Source organism: Heterodontus francisci, unplaced genomic scaffold (genome assembly GCF_036365525.1).
Source record: "Heterodontus francisci isolate sHetFra1 unplaced genomic scaffold, sHetFra1.hap1 HAP1_SCAFFOLD_49_1, whole genome shotgun sequence".
NCBI lineage: Eukaryota > Metazoa > Chordata > Chondrichthyes > Heterodontiformes > Heterodontidae > Heterodontus > Heterodontus francisci.
Genome location: NW_027140357.1, coordinates 5,692,146 through 5,714,538, shown reverse-complemented (window position 1 = coordinate 5,714,538; position 22,393 = coordinate 5,692,146).

The window sequence follows — 22,393 nt, the reverse complement described above, 5'->3', positions numbered from 1 at the left end:
TGGGTTTCACAGTGTACCAGGGTCCTGCCAGGTGTGTATGGGGGTTTCACAGTGGTTCAGGATCCTGCCAGGTGTGTATGGGGTTTTGACTGTGTATCAGGATCCTGCCAGGTGTTAATGGGACTTCACAGTGGATCAGGATCCTGCCAGGTGTGTATGGGGTTTTCAAAGTGGATCAGGATCCTGCCAGGTGTGTATGGGGTTTCACAGTGTATCAGGATGCTGCCAGATGTGAATGGGGTTTCGCAGTGTTTCAGGATTCCTGCCAGGTGTGAATGGGGTTTCACTGTGTATCATGATCCTGCCAGGTGTGAATGGCGTTTCACAGTGTATCAGGAACCTGCCAGAAGTGAGAGGGGTTTCACAGTGGATCAAGATCCTACCAGTTGTGTATGGGTTTTTCACAGTGTATCATGATACTGCCAGATTTGAGTGGGGTTTCACTGTGCATCAGGAACCTGCCCGGTGTGTACGGGGTTTTCACAGTGTATTAGGCACCTTCCAGGTGTGTATGGGGTTTCACAGTGTGTCAGGATCCTGCCAGATGTGAATGGGCTTTCACTGTGTATCAGGATTCCTGCCAGGTGTGAATGGGTTTTCACTGTGCATCAGGATCCTGCCAGCTGTGAATGGGGTTTCACAGTGGATCAGGATCCTGCCAGATGTGAATGGGGCTTCACGGTGGATCAAGATCCTGCCAGTTGTGTATGGGGTTTTCACAGTGTATCATGATACTGCCAGATGTGAATGGGGTTTCACTGTGCATCAGGAACCTGCCAGGTGTGCACGGGGTTTTCACAGTGTATTAGGCTCCTGCCAGGTGTGTATGGTGGTTTCACAGTTTATCAGGATACTGCCAGGTGTGTATGGGGGTTTCACAGTGGATCAGGATCCTGCCAGGTGTGTACGGGGTTTCACAGAGGATCAGGATCCTGCCAGGTGTGTATGGGGGTTTCACAGTTTATCAGGACCTGCCAGGTGTGTATGGGGGTTTCACAGTTTATCAGGTTCCTGCCAGGTATGTATGGGGTTTTCACAATTTATCAGGATCCTGCCAGGTGTGTATGGGGTTTCACAGTTTATCAGGATCCTGCCAGGTGTCTATGGGGATTTCACAGTGGATCAGGATCCTGCCAGGTATGTCTGGGGTTTTCACAGTGTATCAGTATCTGCCAGGTGTGTATGGAGTTTAACAGTGGATCAGGATCCTTCCATGTGTGTATGGGGTTTTCACAGTGGATCAGAATCCTGCCAGGTGTGTATGGGTTTTCAAAGTGTATCAGGATCCTGCCAGGTGTGTATGGGGTTTTCACTGTGTATCAGGATCCTGCCAGGTGTGTATGGGGGTTTCACTGTTGGTCAGGATCCTGCCAGGTGTGTCTGGGGTTTCACAGTGCATCAGGATCCTTCCAGGTGTGTATGGGGTTTTCACAGTGTATCAGGAATCTGCCAGGTGTGTATGGGGTTTCACAGTGTATCAGGATCCTGGCAGGTGTGTATGGGGTTTCACAGTGTATCAGGATCCTGCCAGGTGTGTATGGGGGTTTCACAGTGGATCAGGATCCTGCCAGATGTGTATGGGGTTTCACAGTGCATCAGGATCCTGCCGGGTGTGAATGGGGATTTCACAGTGTATCAGGATCCTGCCAGGTGTGCATGGGGTTTCACAGTGTATCAGAATCCTGCCACCTGTGTTTGGGGTTTTCACAGTGGATCAGGATCCTGCCAGGTGTGTTTGGGGTTTCACAGTGGATCAGGATCCTGCCAGGTGTGTTTGGGGTTTCACTGTGTATCAGGGTCCTGCCATGTTTGTCTGGGGTTTCACTGTGTATCTGGGTCCTGCCAGGTGTGTTTGGGGTTTTCACAGTGCATCAGGTTCCTACCAGGTGTGTATGGGGTTTCACAGTGTATCAGGATCCAGCCAAGTGTGTTTGGGGTTTTCAGTGTATCAGAATCCTGCCAGGTGTGACTGGGGTTTCACAGTGTATCAGGATACTGCCAGATGTGAATGGGGCTTCACAGTGGATCAGGATCCTGCCAGGTGTGAATGGGATTTTCACAGTGTGTCAGGATCCTGCCAGGTGTGTATGGGGGTTTCACCGTTTATCAGGATCCTGCCAGGTGTGTATGTGGTTTCATAGTTTATCAGGATACTGCCAGGTGTGTATGGGGGTTTCACAGTGGATCAGGATCCTGCCAGGTGTGTATGGGGTTTCACAGAGGATCAGGATCCTGCCAGGTCTGTACGGGGTTTTCACAATATATCAGGATCCTGCCAGATGTGTACGGGGTTTCACAGAGGATCAGGATCCTGCCAGGTATGTAGGGCGTTTTCACAATATATCAGGGTCCTGCAAGTTGTGTATGGGGGTTTCACACTATATCAGGATCCTGCCAGGAGTGCATGGGTTTTCACAGTTTATCATGATCCTGCCAGATGTGTCTGAGAGTTTCACAGTTTATCAGGATCCTGCCAGGTGTGTTTGGGGGTTTCACAGTTTATCTGGACCTGCCAGGTGTGTATGGGGGTTTCACAGCTTATCAGGTTCCTGCCAGATACGTTTGGGGGTTTCACAGTTCATCGGGATCCTGCCAGGTGTGTATGGGGTTTTCACAGTGGATCAGTATCTGCCAGGTGTGTATGGAGTTTAACAGTGGATCAGGATCCATCCATGTGTGTATGGGGTTTTCACAGTGGATCAGAATTCTGCCAGGTGTGTATGGGTTTTCACAGTGTATCAGGATCCTGCCAGGTGTGTATGGGGTTTTCACTGTGTATCAGGATCCTGCCAGGTGTGTATGGGGGTTTCACTGTTGGTCAGTATCCTGCCAGGTGTGTTTGGGGTTTCACAGTGCATCAGGATCCTGCCAGGTGTGTATGGGGGTTTCACAGTGGATCAGGATCCTGCCAGGTGTGTATGGGGTTTCACAGTGCATCAGGATCCTGCCGGGTGTGAATGGGGATTTCACAGTGTATCAGGATCCTGCCAGGTGTGCATGGGGTTTCACAGTGTATCTGAATCCTGCCACCTGTGTTTGGGGTTTTCACAGTGGATCAGGATCCTGCCAGGTGTGTTTGGGGTTTCACAGTGGATCAGGATCCTGCCAGGTGTGTTTGGGGTTTCACTGTGTATCAGGGTCCTCCCATGTTTGTCTGGGGTTTCACTGTGTATCTGGGTCCTGCCAGGTGTGTTTGGGGTTTTCACAGTGCATCAGGTTCCTACCAGGTGTGTATGGGGTTTCACAGTGTATCAGGATCCAGCCAAGTGTGTTTGGGGTTTTCAGTGTATCAGAATCCTGCCAGGTGTGAATGGGGCTTCACAGTGGATCAGGATCCTGCCAGGTGTGAATGGGATTTTTACAGTGTGTCAGGATCCTGCCAGGTGTGTATGGGGGTTTCACCGTTTATCAGGATCCTGCCAGGTGTGTATGTGGTTTCATAGTTTATCAGGATACTGCCAGGTGTGTATGGGGGTTTCACAGTGGATCAGGATCCTGCCAGGTGTGTATGGGGTTTCACAGAGGATCAGGATCCTGCCAGGTGTGTACGGGGTTTTCACAATATATCAGGATCCTGCCAGATGTGTACGGGGTTTCACAGAGGATCAGGATCCTGCCAGGTATGTAGGGGGTTTTCACAATATATCAGGGTCCTGCAAGTTATGTATGGGGGTTTCACACTATATCAGGATCCTGCCAGGAGTGCATGGGTTTTCACAGTTTATCATGATCCTGCCAAATGTGTCTGAGGGTTTCACAGTTTATCTGGACCTGCCAGGTGTGTATGGGGGTTTCACAGCTTATCACGTTCCTGCCAGGTACGTATGGGGGTTTCACAGTTCATCGTGATCCTGCCAGGTGTGTATGGGGTTTTCACAGTGGATCAGGACCCTGCCAGATGTGTATGGGGTTTTCACAATTTATCAGGATCCTGCCAGGTGTGTATGGGATTTCACAGTTTATCAGGATCCTGCCAGGTGTGTATGGGGATTTCACAGTGGATCAGGATCCTGCCATGTGTGTATGGGGTTTTCACAGTGGATCAGTATCCTGCCAGGTGTGTATGAGGTTTCACAGTGCATCAGAATCCTGCCACGTGTGTTTGGGGTTTCACTTGGGATCAGGATCCTGCCAGGTGTGTTAGGGGTTTCACTGTGTATCAGGGTCCTGTCAGGTTTATATGGGGTTTCACAGTGTATCAGGGTCCTGCCAGGTGTGTATGGGGTTTTCACAGTGCATCAGGAACCTACCAGGTGTGGATGTGGGTTTCACAGTGTACCAGGGTCCTGCCAGGTGTGTATTGGGGTTTCACAGTGGTTCAGGATCCTGCCAGGTGTGTATGGGGTTTTGACTGTGTATCAGGATCCTGCCAGGTGTTAATGGGACTTCACAGTGGATCAGGATCCTGCCAGGTGTGTATGGGGTTTTCAAAGTGGATCAGGATCCTGCCAGGTGTGTATGGGGTTTCACAGTGTATCAGGATGCTGCCAGATGTGAATGGGGTTTCGCAGTGTTTCAGGATTCCTGCCAGGTGTGAATGGGGTTTCACTGTGTATCATGATCCTGCCAGGTGTGAATGGCGTTTCACAGTGTATCAGGAACCTGCCAGAAGTGAGAGGGGTTTCACAGTGGATCAAGATCCTACCAGTTGTGTATGGGTTTTTCACAGTGTATCATGATACTGCCAGATTTGAGTGGGGTTTCACTGTGCATCAGGAACCTGCCCGGTGTGTACGGGGTTTTCACAGTGTATTAGGCACCTGCCAGGTGTGTATGGGGTTTCACAGTGTGTCAGGATCCTGCCAGATGTGAATGGGCTTTCACTGTGTATCAGGATTCCTGCCAGGTGTGAATGGGTTTTCACTGTGCATCAGGATCCTGCCAGCTGTGAATGGGGTTTCACAGTGGATCAGGATCCTGCCAGATGTGAATGGGGCTTCACGGTGGATCAAGATCCTGCCAGTTGTGTATGGGGTTTTCACAGTGTATCATGATACTGCCAGATGTGAATGGGGTTTCACTGTGCATCAGGAACCTGCCAGGTGTGCACGGGGTTTTCACAGTGTATTAGGCTCCTGCCAGGTGTGTATGGTGGTTTCACAGTTTATCAGGATACTGCCAGGTGTGTATGGGGGTTTCACAGTGGATCAGGATCCTGCCAGGTGTGTACGGGGTTTCACAGAGGATCAGGATCCTGCCAGGTGTGTATGGGGGTTTCACAGTTTATCAGGACCTGCCAGGTGTGTATGGGGGTTTCACAGTTTATCAGGTTCCTGCCAGGTATGTATGGGGTTTTCACAATTTATCAGGATCCTGCCAGGTGTGTATGGGGTTTCACAGTTTATCAGGATCCTGCCAGGTGTCTATGGCGATTTCACAGTGGATCAGGATCCTGCCAGGTATGTCTGGGGTTTTCACAGTGTATCAGTATCTGCCAGGTGTGTATGGAGTTTAACAGTGGATCAGGATCCTTCCATGTGTGTATGGGGTTTTCACAGTGGATCAGAATCCTGCCAGGTGTGTATGGGTTTTCAAAGTGTATCAGGATCCTGCCAGGTGTGTATGGGGTTTTCACTGTGTATCAGGATCCTGCCAGGTGTGTATGGGGGTTTCACTGTTGGTCAGGATCCTGCCAGGTGTGTCTGGGGTTTCACAGTGCATCAGGATCCTTCCAGGTGTGTATGGGGTTTTCACAGTGTATCAGGAATCTGCCAGGTGTATATGGGGTTTCACAGTGTATCAGGATCCTGGCAGGTGTGTATGGGGTTTCACAGTGTATCAGGATCCTGCCAGGTGTGTATGGGGGTTTCACAGTGGATCAGGATCCTGCCAGATGTGTATGGGGTTTCACAGTGCATCAGGATCCTGCCGGGTGTGAATGGGGATTTCACAGTGTATCAGGATCCTGCCAGGTGTGCATGGGGTTTCACAGTGTATCAGAATCCTGCCACCTGTGTTTGGGGTTTCACAGTGGATCAGGATCCTGCCAGGTGTGTTTGGGGTTTCACTGTGTATCAGGGTCCTGCCATGTTTGTCTGGGGTTTCACTGTGTATCTGGGTCCTGCCAGGTGTGTTTGGGGTTTTCACAGTGCATCAGGTTCCTACCAGGTGTGTATGGGGTTTCACACTGTATCAGGATCCAGCCAAGTGTGTTTGGGGTTTTCAGTGTATCAGAATCCTGCCAGGTGTGACTGGGGTTTCACAGTGTATCAGGATACTGCCAGATGTGAATGGGGCTTCACAGTGGATCAGGATCCTGCCAGGTGTGAATGGGATTTTCACAGTGTGTCAGGATCCTGCCAGGTGTGTATGGGGGTTTCACCGTTTATCAGGATCCTGCCAGGTGTGTATGTGGTTTCATAGTTTATCAGGATACTGCCAGGTGTGTATGGGGGTTTCACAGTGGATCAGGATCCTGCCAGGTGTGTATGGGGTTTCACAGAGGATCAGGATCCTGCCAGGTCTGTACGGGGTTTTCACAATATATCAGGATCCTGCCAAATGTGTACGGGGTTTCACAGAGGATCAGGATCCTGCCAGGTATGTAGGGCGTTTTCACAATATATCAGGGTCCTGCAAGTTGTGTATGGGGGTTTCACACTATATCAGGATCCTGCCAGGAGTGCATGGGTTTTCACAGTTTATCATGATCCTGCCAGATGTGTCTGAGGGTTTCACAGTTTATCAGGATCCTGCCAGGTGTGTTTGGGGGTTTCACAGTTTATCTGGACCTGCCAGGTGTGTATGGGGGTTTCACAGCTTATCAGGTTCCTGCCAGATACGTATGGGGGTTTCACAGTTCATCGGGATCCTGCCAGGTGTGTATGGGGTTTTCACAGTGGATCAGTATCTGCCAGGTGTGTATGGAGTTTAACAGTGGATCAGAATCCATCCATGTGTGTATGGGGTTTTCACAGTGGATCAGAATTCTGCCAGGTGTGTATGGGTTTTCACAGTGTATCAGGATCCTGCCAGGTGTGTATGGGGTTTTCACTGTGTATCAGGATCCTGCCAGGTGTGTATGGGGGTTTCACTGTTGGTCAGTATCCTGCCAGGTGTGTTTGGGGTTTCACAGTGCATCAGGATCCTGCCAGGTGTGTATGGGGGTTTCACAGTGGATCAGGATCCTGCCAGGTGTGTATGGGGTTTCACAGTGCATCAGGATCCTGCCGGGTGTGAATGGGGATTTCACAGTGTATCAGGATCCTGCCAGGTGTGCATGGGGTTTCACAGTGTATCTGAATCCTGCCACCTGTGTTTGGGGTTTTCACAGTGGATCAGGATCCTGCCAGGTGTGTTTGGGGTTTCACAGTGGATCAGGATCCTGCCAGGTGTGTTTGGGGTTTCACTGTGTATCAGGGTCCTCCCATGTTTGTCTGGGGTTTCACTGTGTATCTGGGTCCTGCCAGGTGTGTTTGGGGTTTTCACAGTGCATCAGGTTCCGACCAGGTGTGTATGGGGTTTCACAGTGTATCAGGATCCAGCCAAGTGTGTTTGGGGTTTTCAGTGTATCAGAATCCTGCCAGGTGTGACTGGGGTTTCACAGTGTATCAGGATACTGCCAGATGTGAATGGGGCTTCACAGTGGATCAGGATCCTGCCAGGTGTGAATGGGATTTTTACAGTGTGTCAGGATCCTGCCAGGTGTGTATGGGGGTTTCACCGTTTATCAGGATCCTGCCAGGTGTGTATGTGGTTTCATAGTTTATCAGGATACTGCCAGGTGTGTATGGGGGTTTCACAGTGGATCAGGATCCTGCCAGGTGTGTATGGGGTTTCACAGAGGATCAGGATCCTGCCAGGTGTGTACGGGGTTTTCACAATATATCAGGATCCTGCTAGATGTGTACGGGGTTTCACAGAGGATCAGGATCCTGCCAGGTATGTAGGGGGTTTTCACAATATATCAGGGTCCTGCAAGTTATGTATGGGGGTTTCACACTATATCAGGATCCTGCCAGGAGGGCATGGGTTTTCACAGTTTATCATGATCCTGCCAGATGTGTCTGAGGGTTTCACAGTTTATCAGGATCCTGCCAGGTGTGTATGGGGGTTTCACAGTTTATCTGGACCTGCCAGGTGTGTATGGGGGTTTCACAGCTTATCAGGTTCCTGCCAGGTACGTATGGGGGTTTCACAGTTCATCGGGATCCTGCCAGGTGTGTATGGGGTTTTCACAGTGGATCAGGACCCTGCCAGATGTGTATGGGGTTTTCACAATTTATCAGGATCCTGCCAGGTGTGTATGGGGTTTCCCAGTTTATCAGGATCCTGCCAGGTGTGTATGGGGATTTCACAGTGGATCAGGATCCTGCCATGTGTGTATGGGGTTTTCACAGTGGATCAGTATCCTGCCAGGTGTGTATGGGGGTTTCACTGCTGGTCAGGTTCCTGCCAGGTGTGTTTGGGGTTTCACAGTGCATCAGGATCCTTCCAGGTGTGTATGGGGTTTTCACAGTGTATCAGGAATCTGCCAGGTGTGTATGGGGTTTCACAGTGTATCAGGATCCTGGCAGGTGTGTATGGGGTTTCACAGTGTATCAGGATCCTGCCAGGTGTGTATGGGGGTTTCACAGTGGATCAGGATCCTGCCAGGTGTGTATGGGGTTTCACAGTGCATCAGGATCCTGCCGGGTGTGAATGGGGATTTCACAGTGTATCAGGATCCTGCCAGGTGTGCATGGGGTTTCACTGTGTATCTGAATCCTGCCACCTGTGTTTGGGGTTTTCACAGTGGATCAGGATCCTGCCAGGTGTGTTTGGGGTTTCACAGTGGATCAGGATCCTGCCAGGTGTGTTTGGGGTTTCACTGTGTATCAGGGTCCTCCCATGTTTGTCTGGGGTTTCACTGTGTATCTGGGTCCTGCCAGGTGTGTTTGGGGTTTTCACAGTGCATCAGGTTCCTACCAGGTGTGTATGGGGTTTCACAGTGTATCAGGATCCAGCCAAGTGTGTTTGGGGTTTTCAGTGTATCAGAATCCTGCCAGGTGTGACTGGGGTTTCACAGTGTATCAGGATACTGCCAGGTGTGAATGGGATTTTCACAGTGTGTCATGATCCTGCCAGGTGTGTATGGGGGTTTCACCGTTTATCAGGATCCTGCCAGGTGTGTATGTGGTTTCATAGTTTATCAGGATACTGCCAGGTGTGTATGGGGGTTTCACAGTGGATCAGGATCCTGCCAGGTGTGTATGGGGTTTCACAGAGGATCAGGATCCTGCCAGGTCTGTACGGGGTTTTCACAATATATCAGGATCCTGCCAGATGTGTACGGGGTTTCACAGAGGATCAGGATCCTGCCAGGTATGTAGGGGGTTTTCACAATATATCAGGGTCCTGCAAGTTATGTATGGGGGTTTCACACTATATCAGGATCCTGCCAGGAGTGCATGGGTTTTCACAGTTTATCATGATCCTGCCAGATGTGTCTGAGGGTTTCACAGTTTATCAGGATCCTGCCAGGTGTGTATGGGGGTTTCACAGTTTATCTGGACCTGCCAGGTGTGTATGGGGGTTTCACAGCTTATCAGGTTCCTGCCAGGTACGTATGGGGGTTTCACAGTTCATCGGGATCCTGCCAGGTGTGTATGGGGTTTTCACAGTGGATCAGGACCCTGCCAGATGTGTATGGGGTTTTCACAATTTATCAGGATCCTGCCAGGTGTGTATGGGGTTTCACAGTGGATCAGGATCCTGCCATGTGTGTATGGGGTTTTCACAGTGGATCAGTATCCTGCCAGGTGTGTATGAGGTTTCACAGTGCATCAGAATCCTGCCACGTGTGTTTGGGGTTTCACTTGGGATCAGGATCCTGCCAGGTGTGTTAGGGGTTTCACTGTGTATCAGGGTCCTGTCAGGTTTATATGGGGTTTCACAGTGTATCAGGGTCCTGCCAGGTGTGTATGGGGTTTTCACAGTGCATCAGGAACCTACCAGGTGTGGATGTGGGTTTCACAGTGTACCAGGGTCCTGCCAGGTGTGTATGGGGGTTTCACAGTGGTTCAGGATCCTGCCAGGTGTGTATGGGGTTTTGACTGTGTATCAGGATCCTGCCAGGTGTTAATGGGACTTCACAGTGGATCAGGATCCTGCCAGGTGTGTATGGGGTTTTCAAAGTGGATCAGGATCCTGCCAGGTGTGTATGGGGTTTCACAGTGTATCAGGATGCTGCCAGATGTGAATGGGGTTTCGCAGTGTTTCAGGATTCCTGCCAGGTGTGAATGGGGTTTCACTGTGTATCATGATCCTGCCAGGTGTGAATGGCGTTTCACAGTGTATCAGGAACCTGCCAGAAGTGAGAGGGGTTTCACAGTGGATCAAGATCCTACCAGTTGTGTATGGGTTTTTCACAGTGTATCATGATACTGCCAGATTTGAGTGGGGTTTCACTGTGCATCAGGAACCTGCCCGGTGTGTACGGGGTTTTCACAGTGTATTAGGCACCTGCCAGGTGTGTACGGGGTTTTCACAATATATCAGGATCCTGCTAGATGTGTACGGGGTTTCACAGAGGATCAGGATCCTGCCAGGTATGTAGGGGGTTTTCACAATATATCAGGGTCCTGCAAGTTATGTATGGGGGTTTCACACTATATCAGGATCCTGCCAGGAGGGCATGGGTTTTCACAGTTTATCATGATCCTGCCAGATGTGTCTGAGGGTTTCACAGTTTATCAGGATCCTGCCAGGTGTGTATGGGGGTTTCACAGTTTATCTGGACCTGCCAGGTGTGTATGGGGGTTTCACAGCTTATCAGGTTCCTGCCAGGTACGTATGGGGGTTTCACAGTTCATCGGGATCCTGCCAGGTGTGTATGGGGTTTTCACAGTGGATCAGGACCCTGCCAGATGTGTATGGGGTTTTCACAATTTATCAGGATCCTGCCAGGTGTGTATGGGGTTTCCCAGTTTATCAGGATCCTGCCAGGTGTGTATGGGGATTTCACAGTGGATCAGGATCCTGCCATGTGTGTATGGGGTTTTCACAGTGGATCAGTATCCTGCCAGGTGTGTATGGGGGTTTCACTGCTGGTCAGGTTCCTGCCAGGTGTGTTTGGGGTTTCACAGTGCATCAGGATCCTTCCAGGTGTGTATGGGGTTTTCACAGTGTATCAGGAATCTGCCAGGTGTGTATGGGGTTTCACAGTGTATCAGGATCCTGGCAGGTGTGTATGGGGTTTCACAGTGTATCAGGATCCTGCCAGGTGTGTATGGGGGTTTCACAGTGGATCAGGATCCTGCCAGGTGTGTATGGGGTTTCACAGTGCATCAGGATCCTGCCGGGTGTGAATGGGGATTTCACAGTGTATCAGGATCCTGCCAGGTGTGCATGGGGTTTCACTGTGTATCTGAATCCTGCCACCTGTGTTTGGGGTTTTCACAGTGGATCAGGATCCTGCCAGGTGTGTTTGGGGTTTCACAGTGGATCAGGATCCTGCCAGGTGTGTTTGGGGTTTCACTGTGTATCAGGGTCCTCCCATGTTTGTCTGGGGTTTCACTGTGTATCTGGGTCCTGCCAGGTGTGTTTGGGGTTTTCACAGTGCATCAGGTTCCTACCAGGTGTGTATGGGGTTTCACAGTGTATCAGGATCCAGCCAAGTGTGTTTGGGGTTTTCAGTGTATCAGAATCCTGCCAGGTGTGACTGGGGTTTCACAGTGTATCAGGATACTGCCAGGTGTGAATGGGATTTTCACAGTGTGTCAGGATCCTGCCAGGTGTGTATGGGGGTTTCACCGTTTATCAGGATCCTGCCAGGTGTGTATGTGGTTTCATAGTTTATCAGGATACTGCCAGGTGTGTATGGGGGTTTCACAGTGGATCAGGATCCTGCCAGGTGTGTATGGGGTTTCACAGAGGATCAGGATCCTGCCAGGTCTGTACGGGGTTTTCACAATATATCAGGATCCTGCCAGATGTGTACGGGGTTTCACAGAGGATCAGGATCCTGCCAGGTATGTAGGGGGTTTTCACAATATATCAGGGTCCTGCAAGTTATGTATGGGGGTTTCACACTATATCAGGATCCTGCCAGGAGTGCATGGGTTTTCACAGTTTATCATGATCCTGCCAGATGTGTCTGAGGGTTTCACAGTTTATCAGGATCCTGCCAGGTGTGTATGGGGGTTTCACAGTTTATCTGGACCTGCCAGGTGTGTATGGGGGTTTCACAGCTTATCAGGTTCCTGCCAGGTACGTATGGGGGTTTCACAGTTCATCGGGATCCTGCCAGGTGTGTATGGGGTTTTCACAGTGGATCAGGACCCTGCCAGATGTGTATGGGGTTTTCACAATTTATCAGGATCCTGCCAGGTGTGTATGGGGTTTCACAGTGGATCAGGATCCTGCCATGTGTGTATGGGGTTTTCACAGTGGATCAGTATCCTGCCAGGTGTGTATGAGGTTTCACAGTGCATCAGAATCCTGCCACGTGTGTTTGGGGTTTCACTTGGGATCAGGATCCTGCCAGGTGTGTTAGGGGTTTCACTGTGTATCAGGGTCCTGTCAGGTTTATATGGGGTTTCACAGTGTATCAGGGTCCTGCCAGGTGTGTATGGGGTTTTCACAGTGCATCAGGAACCTACCAGGTGTGGATGTGGGTTTCACAGTGTACCAGGGTCCTGCCAGGTGTGTATGGGGGTTTCACAGTGGTTCAGGATCCTGCCAGGTGTGTATGGGGTTTTGACTGTGTATCAGGATCCTGCCAGGTGTTAATGGGACTTCACAGTGGATCAGGATCCTGCCAGGTGTGTATGGGGTTTTCAAAGTGGATCAGGATCCTGCCAGGTGTGTATGGGGTTTCACAGTGTATCAGGATGCTGCCAGATGTGAATGGGGTTTCGCAGTGTTTCAGGATTCCTGCCAGGTGTGAATGGGGTTTCACTGTGTATCATGATCCTGCCAGGTGTGAATGGCGTTTCACAGTGTATCAGGAACCTGCCAGAAGTGAGAGGGGTTTCACAGTGGATCAAGATCCTACCAGTTGTGTATGGGTTTTTCACAGTGTATCATGATACTGCCAGATTTGAGTGGGGTTTCACTGTGCATCAGGAACCCGCCCGGTGTGTACGGGGTTTTCACAGTGTATTAGGCACCTGCCAGGTGTGTACGGGGTTTTCACAATATATCAGGATCCTGCTAGATGTGTACGGGGTTTCACAGAGGATCAGGATCCTGCCAGGTATGTAGGGGGTTTTCACAATATATCAGGGTCCTGCAAGTTATGTATGGGGGTTTCACACTATATCAGGATCCTGCCAGGAGGGCATGGGTTTTCACAGTTTATCATGATCCTGCCAGATGTGTCTGAGGGTTTCACAGTTTATCAGGATCCTGCCAGGTGTGTATGGGGGTTTCACAGTTTATCTGGACCTGCCAGGTGTGTATGGGGGTTTCACAGCTTATCAGGTTCCTGCCAGGTACGTATGGGGGTTTCACAGTTCATCGGGATCCTGCCAGGTGTGTATGGGGTTTTCACAGTGGATCAGGACCCTGCCAGATGTGTATGGGGTTTTCACAATTTATCAGGATCCTGCCAGGTGTGTATGGGGTTTCCCAGTTTATCAGGATCCTGCCAGGTGTGTATGGGGATTTCACAGTGGATCAGGATCCTGCCATGTGTGTATGGGGTTTTCACAGTGGATCAGTATCCTGCCAGGTGTGTATGGGGGTTTCACTGCTGGTCAGGTTCCTGCCAGGTGTGTTTGGGGTTTCACAGTGCATCAGGATCCTTCCAGGTGTGTATGGGGTTTTCACAGTGTATCAGGAATCTGCCAGGTGTGTATGGGGTTTCACAGTGTATCAGGATCCTGGCAGGTGTGTATGGGGTTTCACAGTGTATCAGGATCCTGCCAGGTGTGTATGGGGGTTTCACAGTGGATCAGGATCCTGCCAGGTGTGTATGGGGTTTCACAGTGCATCAGGATCCTGCCGGGTGTGAATGGGGATTTCACAGTGTATCAGGATCCTGCCAGGTGTGCATGGGGTTTCACTGTGTATCTGAATCCTGCCACCTGTGTTTGGGGTTTTCACAGTGGATCAGGATCCTGCCAGGTGTGTTTGGGGTTTCACAGTGGATCAGGATCCTGCCAGGTGTGTTTGGGGTTTCACTGTGTATCAGGGTCCTCCCATGTTTGTCTGGGGTTTCACTGTGTATCTGGGTCCTGCCAGGTGTGTTTGGGGTTTTCACAGTGCATCAGGTTCCTACCAGGTGTGTATGGGGTTTCACAGTGTATCAGGATCCAGCCAAGTGTGTTTGGGGTTTTCAGTGTATCAGAATCCTGCCAGGTGTGACTGGGGTTTCACAGTGTATCAGGATACTGCCAGGTGTGAATGGGATTTTCACAGTGTGTCAGGATCCTGCCAGGTGTGTATGGGGGTTTCACCGTTTATCAGGATCCTGCCAGGTGTGTATGTGGTTTCATAGTTTATCAGGATACTGCCAGGTGTGTATGGGGGTTTCACAGTGGATCAGGATCCTGCCAGGTGTGTATGGGGTTTCACAGAGGATCAGGATCCTGCCAGGTCTGTACGGGGTTTTCACAATATATCAGGATCCTGCCAGATGTGTACGGGGTTTCACAGAGGATCAGGATCCTGCCAGGTATGTAGGGGGTTTTCACAATATATCAGGGTCCTGCAAGTTATGTATGGGGGTTTCACACTATATCAGGATCCTGCCAGGAGTGCATGGGTTTTCACAGTTTATCATGATCCTGCCAGATGTGTCTGAGGGTTTCACAGTTTATCAGGATCCTGCCAGGTGTGTATGGGGGTTTCACAGTTTATCTGGACCTGCCAGGTGTGTATGGGGGTTTCACAGCTTATCAGGTTCCTGCCAGGTACGTATGGGGGTTTCACAGTTCATCGGGATCCTGCCAGGTGTGTATGGGGTTTTCACAGTGGATCAGGACCCTGCCAGATGTGTATGGGGTTTTCACAATTTATCAGGATCCTGCCAGGTGTGTATGGGGTTTCACAGTGGATCAGGATCCTGCCATGTGTGTATGGGGTTTTCACAGTGGATCAGTATCCTGCCAGGTGTGTATGAGGTTTCACAGTGCATCAGAATCCTGCCACGTGTGTTTGGGGTTTCACTTGGGATCAGGATCCTGCCAGGTGTGTTAGGGGTTTCACTGTGTATCAGGGTCCTGTCAGGTTTATATGGGGTTTCACAGTGTATCAGGGTCCTGCCAGGTGTGTATGGGGTTTTCACAGTGCATCAGGAACCTACCAGGTGTGGATGTGGGTTTCACAGTGTACCAGGGTCCTGCCAGGTGTGTATGGGGGTTTCACAGTGGTTCAGGATCCTGCCAGGTGTGTATGGGGTTTTGACTGTGTATCAGGATCCTGCCAGGTGTTAATGGGACTTCACAGTGGATCAGGATCCTGCCAGGTGTGTATGGGGTTTTCAAAGTGGATCAGGATCCTGCCAGGTGTGTATGGGGTTTCACAGTGTATCAGGATGCTGCCAGATGTGAATGGGGTTTCGCAGTGTTTCAGGATTCCTGCCAGGTGTGAATGGGGTTTCACTGTGTATCATGATCCTGCCAGGTGTGAATGGCGTTTCACAGTGTATCAGGAACCTGCCAGAAGTGAGAGGGGTTTCACAGTGGATCAAGATCCTACCAGTTGTGTATGGGTTTTTCACAGTGTATCATGATACTGCCAGATTTGAGTGGGGTTTCACTGTGCATCAGGAACCTGCCCGGTGTGTACGGGGTTTTCACAGTGTATTAGGCACCTGCCAGGTGTGTATGGGGTTTCATAGTGTGTCAGGATCCTGCCAGATGTGAATGGGCTTTCACTGTGTATCAGGATTCCTGCCAGGTGTGAATGGGTTTTCACTGTGCATCAGGATCCTGCCAGCTGTGAATGGGGTTTCACAGTGGATCAGGATCCTGCCAGATGTGAATGGGGCTTCACGGTGGATCAAGATCCTGCCAGTTGTGTATGGGGTTTTCACAGTGTATCATGATACTGCCAGATGTGAATGGGGCTTCACGGTCGATCAAGATCCTGCCAGGTGTGTATGGGGGTTTCACAGTTTATCAGGTTCCTGCCAGGTATGTATGGGGTTTTCACAATTTATCAGGATCCTGCCAGGTGTGTATGGGGTTTCACAGTTTATCAGGATCCTGCCAGGTGTCTATGGGGATTTCACAGTGGATCAGGATCCTGCCAGGTATGTCTGGGGTTTTCACAGTGTATCAGTATCTGCCAGGTTTGTATGGAGTTTAACAGTGGATCAGGATCCTTCCATGTGTGTATGGGGTTTTCACAGTGGATCAGAATCCTGCCAGGTGTGTATTGGTTTTCAAAGTGTATCAGGATCCTGCCAGGTGTGTATGGGGTTTTCACTGTGTATCAGGATCCTGCCAGGTGTGTATGGGGGTTTCACTGTTGGTCAAGATCCTGCCAGGTGTGTCTGGGGTTTCACAGTGCATCAGGATCCTTCCAGGTGTGTATGGGGTTTTCACAGTGTATCAGGAATCTGCCAGGTGTGTATGGGGTTTCACAGTGTATCAGGATCCTGGCAGGTGTGTATGGGGTTTCACAGTGTATCAGGATCCTGCCAGGTGTGTATGGGGGTTTCACAGTGGATCAGGATCCTGCCAGATGTGTATGGGGTTTCACAGTGCATCAGGATCCTGCCGGGTGTGAATGGGGATTTCACAGTGTATCAGGATCCTGCCAGGTGTGCATGGGGTTTCACAGTGTATCAGAATCCTGCCACCTGTGTTTGGGGTTTTCACAGTGGATCAGGATCCTGCCAGGTGTGTTTGGGGTTTCACAGTGGATCAGGATCCTGCCAGGTGTGTTTGGGGTTTCACTGTGTATCAGGGTCCTGCCATGTTTGTCTGGGGTTTCACTGTGTATCTGGGTCCTGCCAGGTGTGTTTGGGGTTTTCACAGTGCATCAGGTTCCTACCAGGTGTGTATGGGGTTTCACAGTGTATCAGGATCCAGCCAAGTGTGTTTGGGGTTTTCAGTGTATCAGAATCCTGCCAGGTGTGACTGGGGTTTCACAGTGTATCAGGATACTGCCAGATGTGAATGGGGCTTCACAGTGGATCAGGATCCTGCCAGGTGTGAATGGGATTTTCACAGTGTGTCAGGATCCTGCCAGGTGTGTATGGGGGTTTCACCGTTTATCAGGATCCTGCCAGGTGTGTATGTGGTTTCATAGTTTATCAGGATACTGCCAGGTGTGTATGGGGGTTTCACAGTGGATCAGGATCCTGCCAGGTGTGTATGGGGTTTCACAGAGGATCAGGATCCTGCCAGGTCTGTACGGGGTTTTCACAATATATCAGGATCCTGCCAGATGTGTACGGGGTTTCACAGAGGATCAGGATCCTGCCAGGTATGTAGGGCGTTTTCACAATATATCAGGGTCCTGCAAGTTGTGTATGGGGGTTTCACACTATATCAGGATCCTGCCAGGAGTGCATGGGTTTTCACAGTTTATCATGATCCTGCCAGATGTGTCTGAGGGTTTCACAGTTTATCAGGATCCTGCCAGGTGTGTTTGGGGGTTTCACAGTTTATCTGGACCTGCCAGGTGTGTATGGGGGTTTCACAGCTTATCAGGTTCCTGCCAGATACGTATGGGGGTTTCACAGTTCATCGGGATCCTGCCAGGTGTGTATGGGGTTTTCACAGTGGATCAGTATCTGCCAGGTGTGTATGGAGTTTAACAGTGGATCAGGATCCATCCATGTGTGTATGGGGTTTTCACAGTGGATCAGAATTCTGCCAGGTGTGTATGGGTTTTCACAGTGTATCAGGATCCTGCCAGGTGTGTATGGGGATTTCACTGTGTATCAGGATCCTGCCAGGTGTGTATGGGGGTTTCACTGTTGGTCAGGATCCTGCCAGGTGTGTTTGGGGTTTCACAGTGCATCAGGATCCTGCCAGGTGTGTATGGGGGTTTCACAGTGGATCAGGATCCTGCCAGGTGTGTATGGGGTTTCACAGTGCATCAGGATCCTGCCGGGTGTGAATGGGGATTTCACAGTGTATCAGGATCCTGCCAGTTGTGCATGGGGTTTCACAGTGTATCTGAATCCTGCCACCTGTGTTTGGGGTTTTCACAGTGGATCAGGATCCTGCCAGGTGTGTTTGGGGTTTCACAGTGGATCAGGATCCTGCCAGGTGTGTTTGGGGTTTCACTGTGTATCAGGGTCCTCCCATGTTTGTCTGGGGTTTCACTGTGTATCTGGGTCCTGCCAGGTGTGTTTGGGGTTTTCACAGTGCATCAGGTTCCTACCAGGTGTGTATGGGGTTTCACAGTGTATCAGGATCCAGCCAAGTGTGTTTGGGGTTTTCAGTGTATCAGAATCCTGCCAGGTGTGACTGGGGTTTCACAGTGTATCAGGATACTGCCAGATGTGAATGGGGCTTCACAGTGGATCAGGATCCTGCCAGGTGTGAATGGGATTTTTACAGTGTGTCAGGATCCTGCCAGGTGTGTATGGGGGTTTCACCGTTTATCAGGATCCTGCCAGGTGTGTATGTGGTTTCATAGTTTATCAGGATACTGCCAGGTGTGTATGGGGGTTTCACAGTGGATCAGGATCCTGCCAGGTGTGTATGGGGTTTCACAGAGGATCAGGATCCTGCCAGGTGTGTACGGGGTTTTCACAATATATCAGGATCCTGCTAGATGTGTACGGGGTTTCACAGAGGATCAGGATCCTGCCAGGTATGTAGGGGGTTTTCACAATATATCAGGGTCCTGCAAGTTATGTATGGGGGTTTCACACTATATCAGGATCCTGCCAGGAGGGCATGGGTTTTCACAGTTTATCATGATCCTGCCAGATGTGTCTGAGGGTTTCACAGTTTATCAGGATCCTGCCAGGTGTGTATGGGGGTTTCACAGTTTATCTGGACCTGCCAGGTGTGTATGGGGGTTTCACAGCTTATCAGGTTCCTGCCAGGTACGTATGGGGGTTTCACAGTTCATCGGGATCCTGCCAGGTGTGTATGGGGTTTTCACAGTGGATCAGGACCCTGCCAGATGTGTATGGGGTTTTCACAATTTATCAGGATCCTGCCAGGTGTGTATGGGGTTTCCCAGTTTATCAGGATCCTGCCAGGTGTGTATGGGGATTTCACAGTGGATCAGGATCCTGCCATGTGTGTATGGGGTTTTCACAGTGGATCAGTATCCTGCCAGGTGTGTATGGGGGTTTCACTGCTGGTCAGGTTCCTGCCAGGTGTGTTTGGGGTTTCACAGTGCATCAGGATCCTTCCAGGTGTGTATGGGGTTTTCACAGTGTATCAGGAATCTGCCAGGTGTGTATGGGGTTTCACAGTGTATCAGGATCCTGGCAGGTGTGTATGGGGTTTCACAGTGTATCAGGATCCTGCCAGGTGTGTATGGGGGTTTCACAGTGGATCAGGATCCTGCCAGGTGTGTATGGGGTTTCACAGTGCATCAGGATCCTGCCGGGTGTGAATGGGGATTTCACAGTGTATCAGGATCCTGCCAGGTGTGCATGGGGTTTCACTGTGTATCTGAATCCTGCCACCTGTGTTTGGGTTTTTTCACAGTGGATCAGGATCCTGCCAGGTGTGTTTGGGGTTTCACAGTGGATCAGGATCCTGCCAGGTGTGTTTGGGGTTTCACTGTGTATCAGGGACCTCCCATGTTTGTCTGGGGTTTCACTGTGTATCTGGGTCCTGCCAGGTGTGTTTGGGGTTTTCACAGTGCATCAGGTTCCTACCAGGTGTGTATGGGGTTTCACAGTGTATCAGGATCCAGCCAAGTGTGTTTGGGGTTTTCAGTGTATCAGAATCCTGCCAGGTGTGACTGGGGTTTCACAGTGTATCAGGATACTGCCAGATGTGAATGGGGCTTCACAGTGGATCAGGATCCTGCCAGGTGTGAATGGGATTTTCACAGTGTGTCAGGATCCTGCCAGGTGTGTATGGGGGTTTCACCGTTTATCAGGATCCTGCCAGGTGTGTATGTGGTTTCATAGTTTATCAGGATACTGCCAGGTGTGTATGGGGGTTTCACAGTGGATCAGGATCCTGCCAGGTGTGTATGGGGTTTCACAGAGGATCAGGATCCTGCCAGGTCTGTACGGGGTTTTCACAATATATCAGGATCCTGCCAGATGTGTACGGGGTTTCACAGAGGATCAGGATCCTGCCAGGTATGTAGGGGGTTTTCACAATATATCAGGGTCCTGCAAGTTATGTATGGGGGTTTCACACTATATCAGGATCCTGCCAGGAGTGCATGGGTTTTCACAGTTTATCATGATCCTGCCAGATGTTACTGAGGGTTTCACAGTTTATCAGGATCCTGCCAGGTGTGTATGGGGGTTTCACAGTTTATCTGGACCTGCCAGGTGTGTATGCGGGTTTCACAGCTTATCAGGTTCCTGCCAGGTACGTATGGGGGTTTCACAGTTCATCGGGATCCTGCCAGGTGTGTATGGGGTTTTCACAGTGGATCAGGACCCTGCCAGATGTGTATGGGGTTTTCAAAATTTATCAGGATCCTGCCAGGTGTGTATGGGGTTTCACAGTTAATCAGGATCCTGCCAGGTGTGTATGGGGATTTCACAGTGGATCAGGATCCTGCCATGTGTGTATGGGGTTTTCACAGTGGATCAGTATCCTGCCAGGTGTGTATGAGGTTTCACAGTGCATCAGAATCCTGCCACGTGTGTTTGGGGTTTCACTTGGGATCAGGATCCTGCCAGGTGTGTTAGGGGTTTCACTGTGTATCAGGGTCCTGTCAGGTTTATATGGGGTTTCACAGTGTATCAGGGTCCTGCCAGGTGTGTATGGGGTTTTCACAGTGCATCAGGAACCTACCAGGTGTGGATGTGGGTTTCACAGTGTACCAGGGTCCTGCCAGGTGTGTATGGGGGTTTCACAGTGGTTCAGGATCCTGCCAGGTGTGTATGGGGTTTTGACTGTGTATCAGGATCCTGCCAGGTGTTAATGGGACTTCACAGTGGATCAGGATCCTGCCAGGTGTGTATGGGGTTTTCAAAGTGGATCAGGATCCTGCCAGGTGTGTATGGGGTTTCACAGTGTATCAGGATGCTGCCAGATGTGAATGGGGTTTCGCAGTGTTTCAGGATTCCTGCCAGGTGTGAATGGGGTTTCACTGTGTATCATGATCCTGCCAGGTGTGAATGGCGTTTCACAGTGTATCAGGAACCTGCCAGAAGTGAGAGGGGTTTCACAGTGGATCAAGATCCTACCAGTTGTGTATGGGTTTTTCACAGTGTATCATGATACTGCCAGATTTGAGTGGGGTTTCACTGTGCATCAGGAACCTGCCCGGTGTGTACGGGGTTTTCACAGTGTATTAGGCACCTGCCAGGTGTGTATGGTGTTTCATAGTGTGTCAGGATCCTGCCAGATGTGAATGGGCTTTCACTGTGTATCAGGATTCCTGCCAGGTGTGAATGGGTTTTCACTGTGCATCAGGATCCTGCCAGCTGTGAATGGGGTTTCACAGTGGATCAGGATCCTGCCAGATGTGAATGGGGCTTCACGGTGGATCAAGATCCTGCCAGTTGTGTATGGGGTTTTCACAGTGTATCATGATCCTGCCAGATGTGTCTGAGGGTTTCACTGTGCATCAGGAACCTGCCAGGTGTGTATGGGGGTTTCATAGTTTATCATGATCCTGCCAGGTGTGTATGGGGGTTTCACAGTTTATCAGGTTCCTGCCAGGTATGTACGGGGTTTTCACAATTTATCAGGATCCTGCCAGGTGCGTATGGGGTTTCACAGTTTATCAGGATCCTGCCAGGTGTGTATGGGGTTTTCACAGTGGATCAGGATCCTGCCAGATGTGTATGGGGTTTTCACAATTTATCAGGATCCTGCCAGGTGTGTATGGGGTTTCACAGTTTATCAGGATCCTGCCAGGTGTGTATGGGGATTTCACAGTGGATCAGGATGCTGCCAGGTGTGTATGGGGTTTTCACAATGTATCAGTATCTGCCAGGTGTGTATGGAGTTTAACAGTGGATCAGGATCCTTCCATGTGTGTATGGGGTTTTCACAGTGGATCAGTATCCTGCCAGGTGTGTATGAGGTTTCACAGTGCATCAGAATCCTGCCACGTGTGTTTGGGGTTTCACTTGGGATCAGGATCCTGCCAGGTGTGTTAGGGTTTTCACTGTGTGTCAGGGTCCTGTCAGGTTTGTATGGGTTTTCACAGTGTATCAGGGTCCTGCCTGGTGTGTATGGGGTTTTCACAGTGCATCAGGAACCTACCAGGTGTGGATGTGGGTTTCACAGTGTATCAGGATCCTGCCAGGTGTGTATGGGGGTTTCACAGTGGTTCAGGATCCTGCCAGGTGTGTATGGGGTTTTCACTGTGTATCAGGATCCTGCCAGTTGTTAATGGGGCT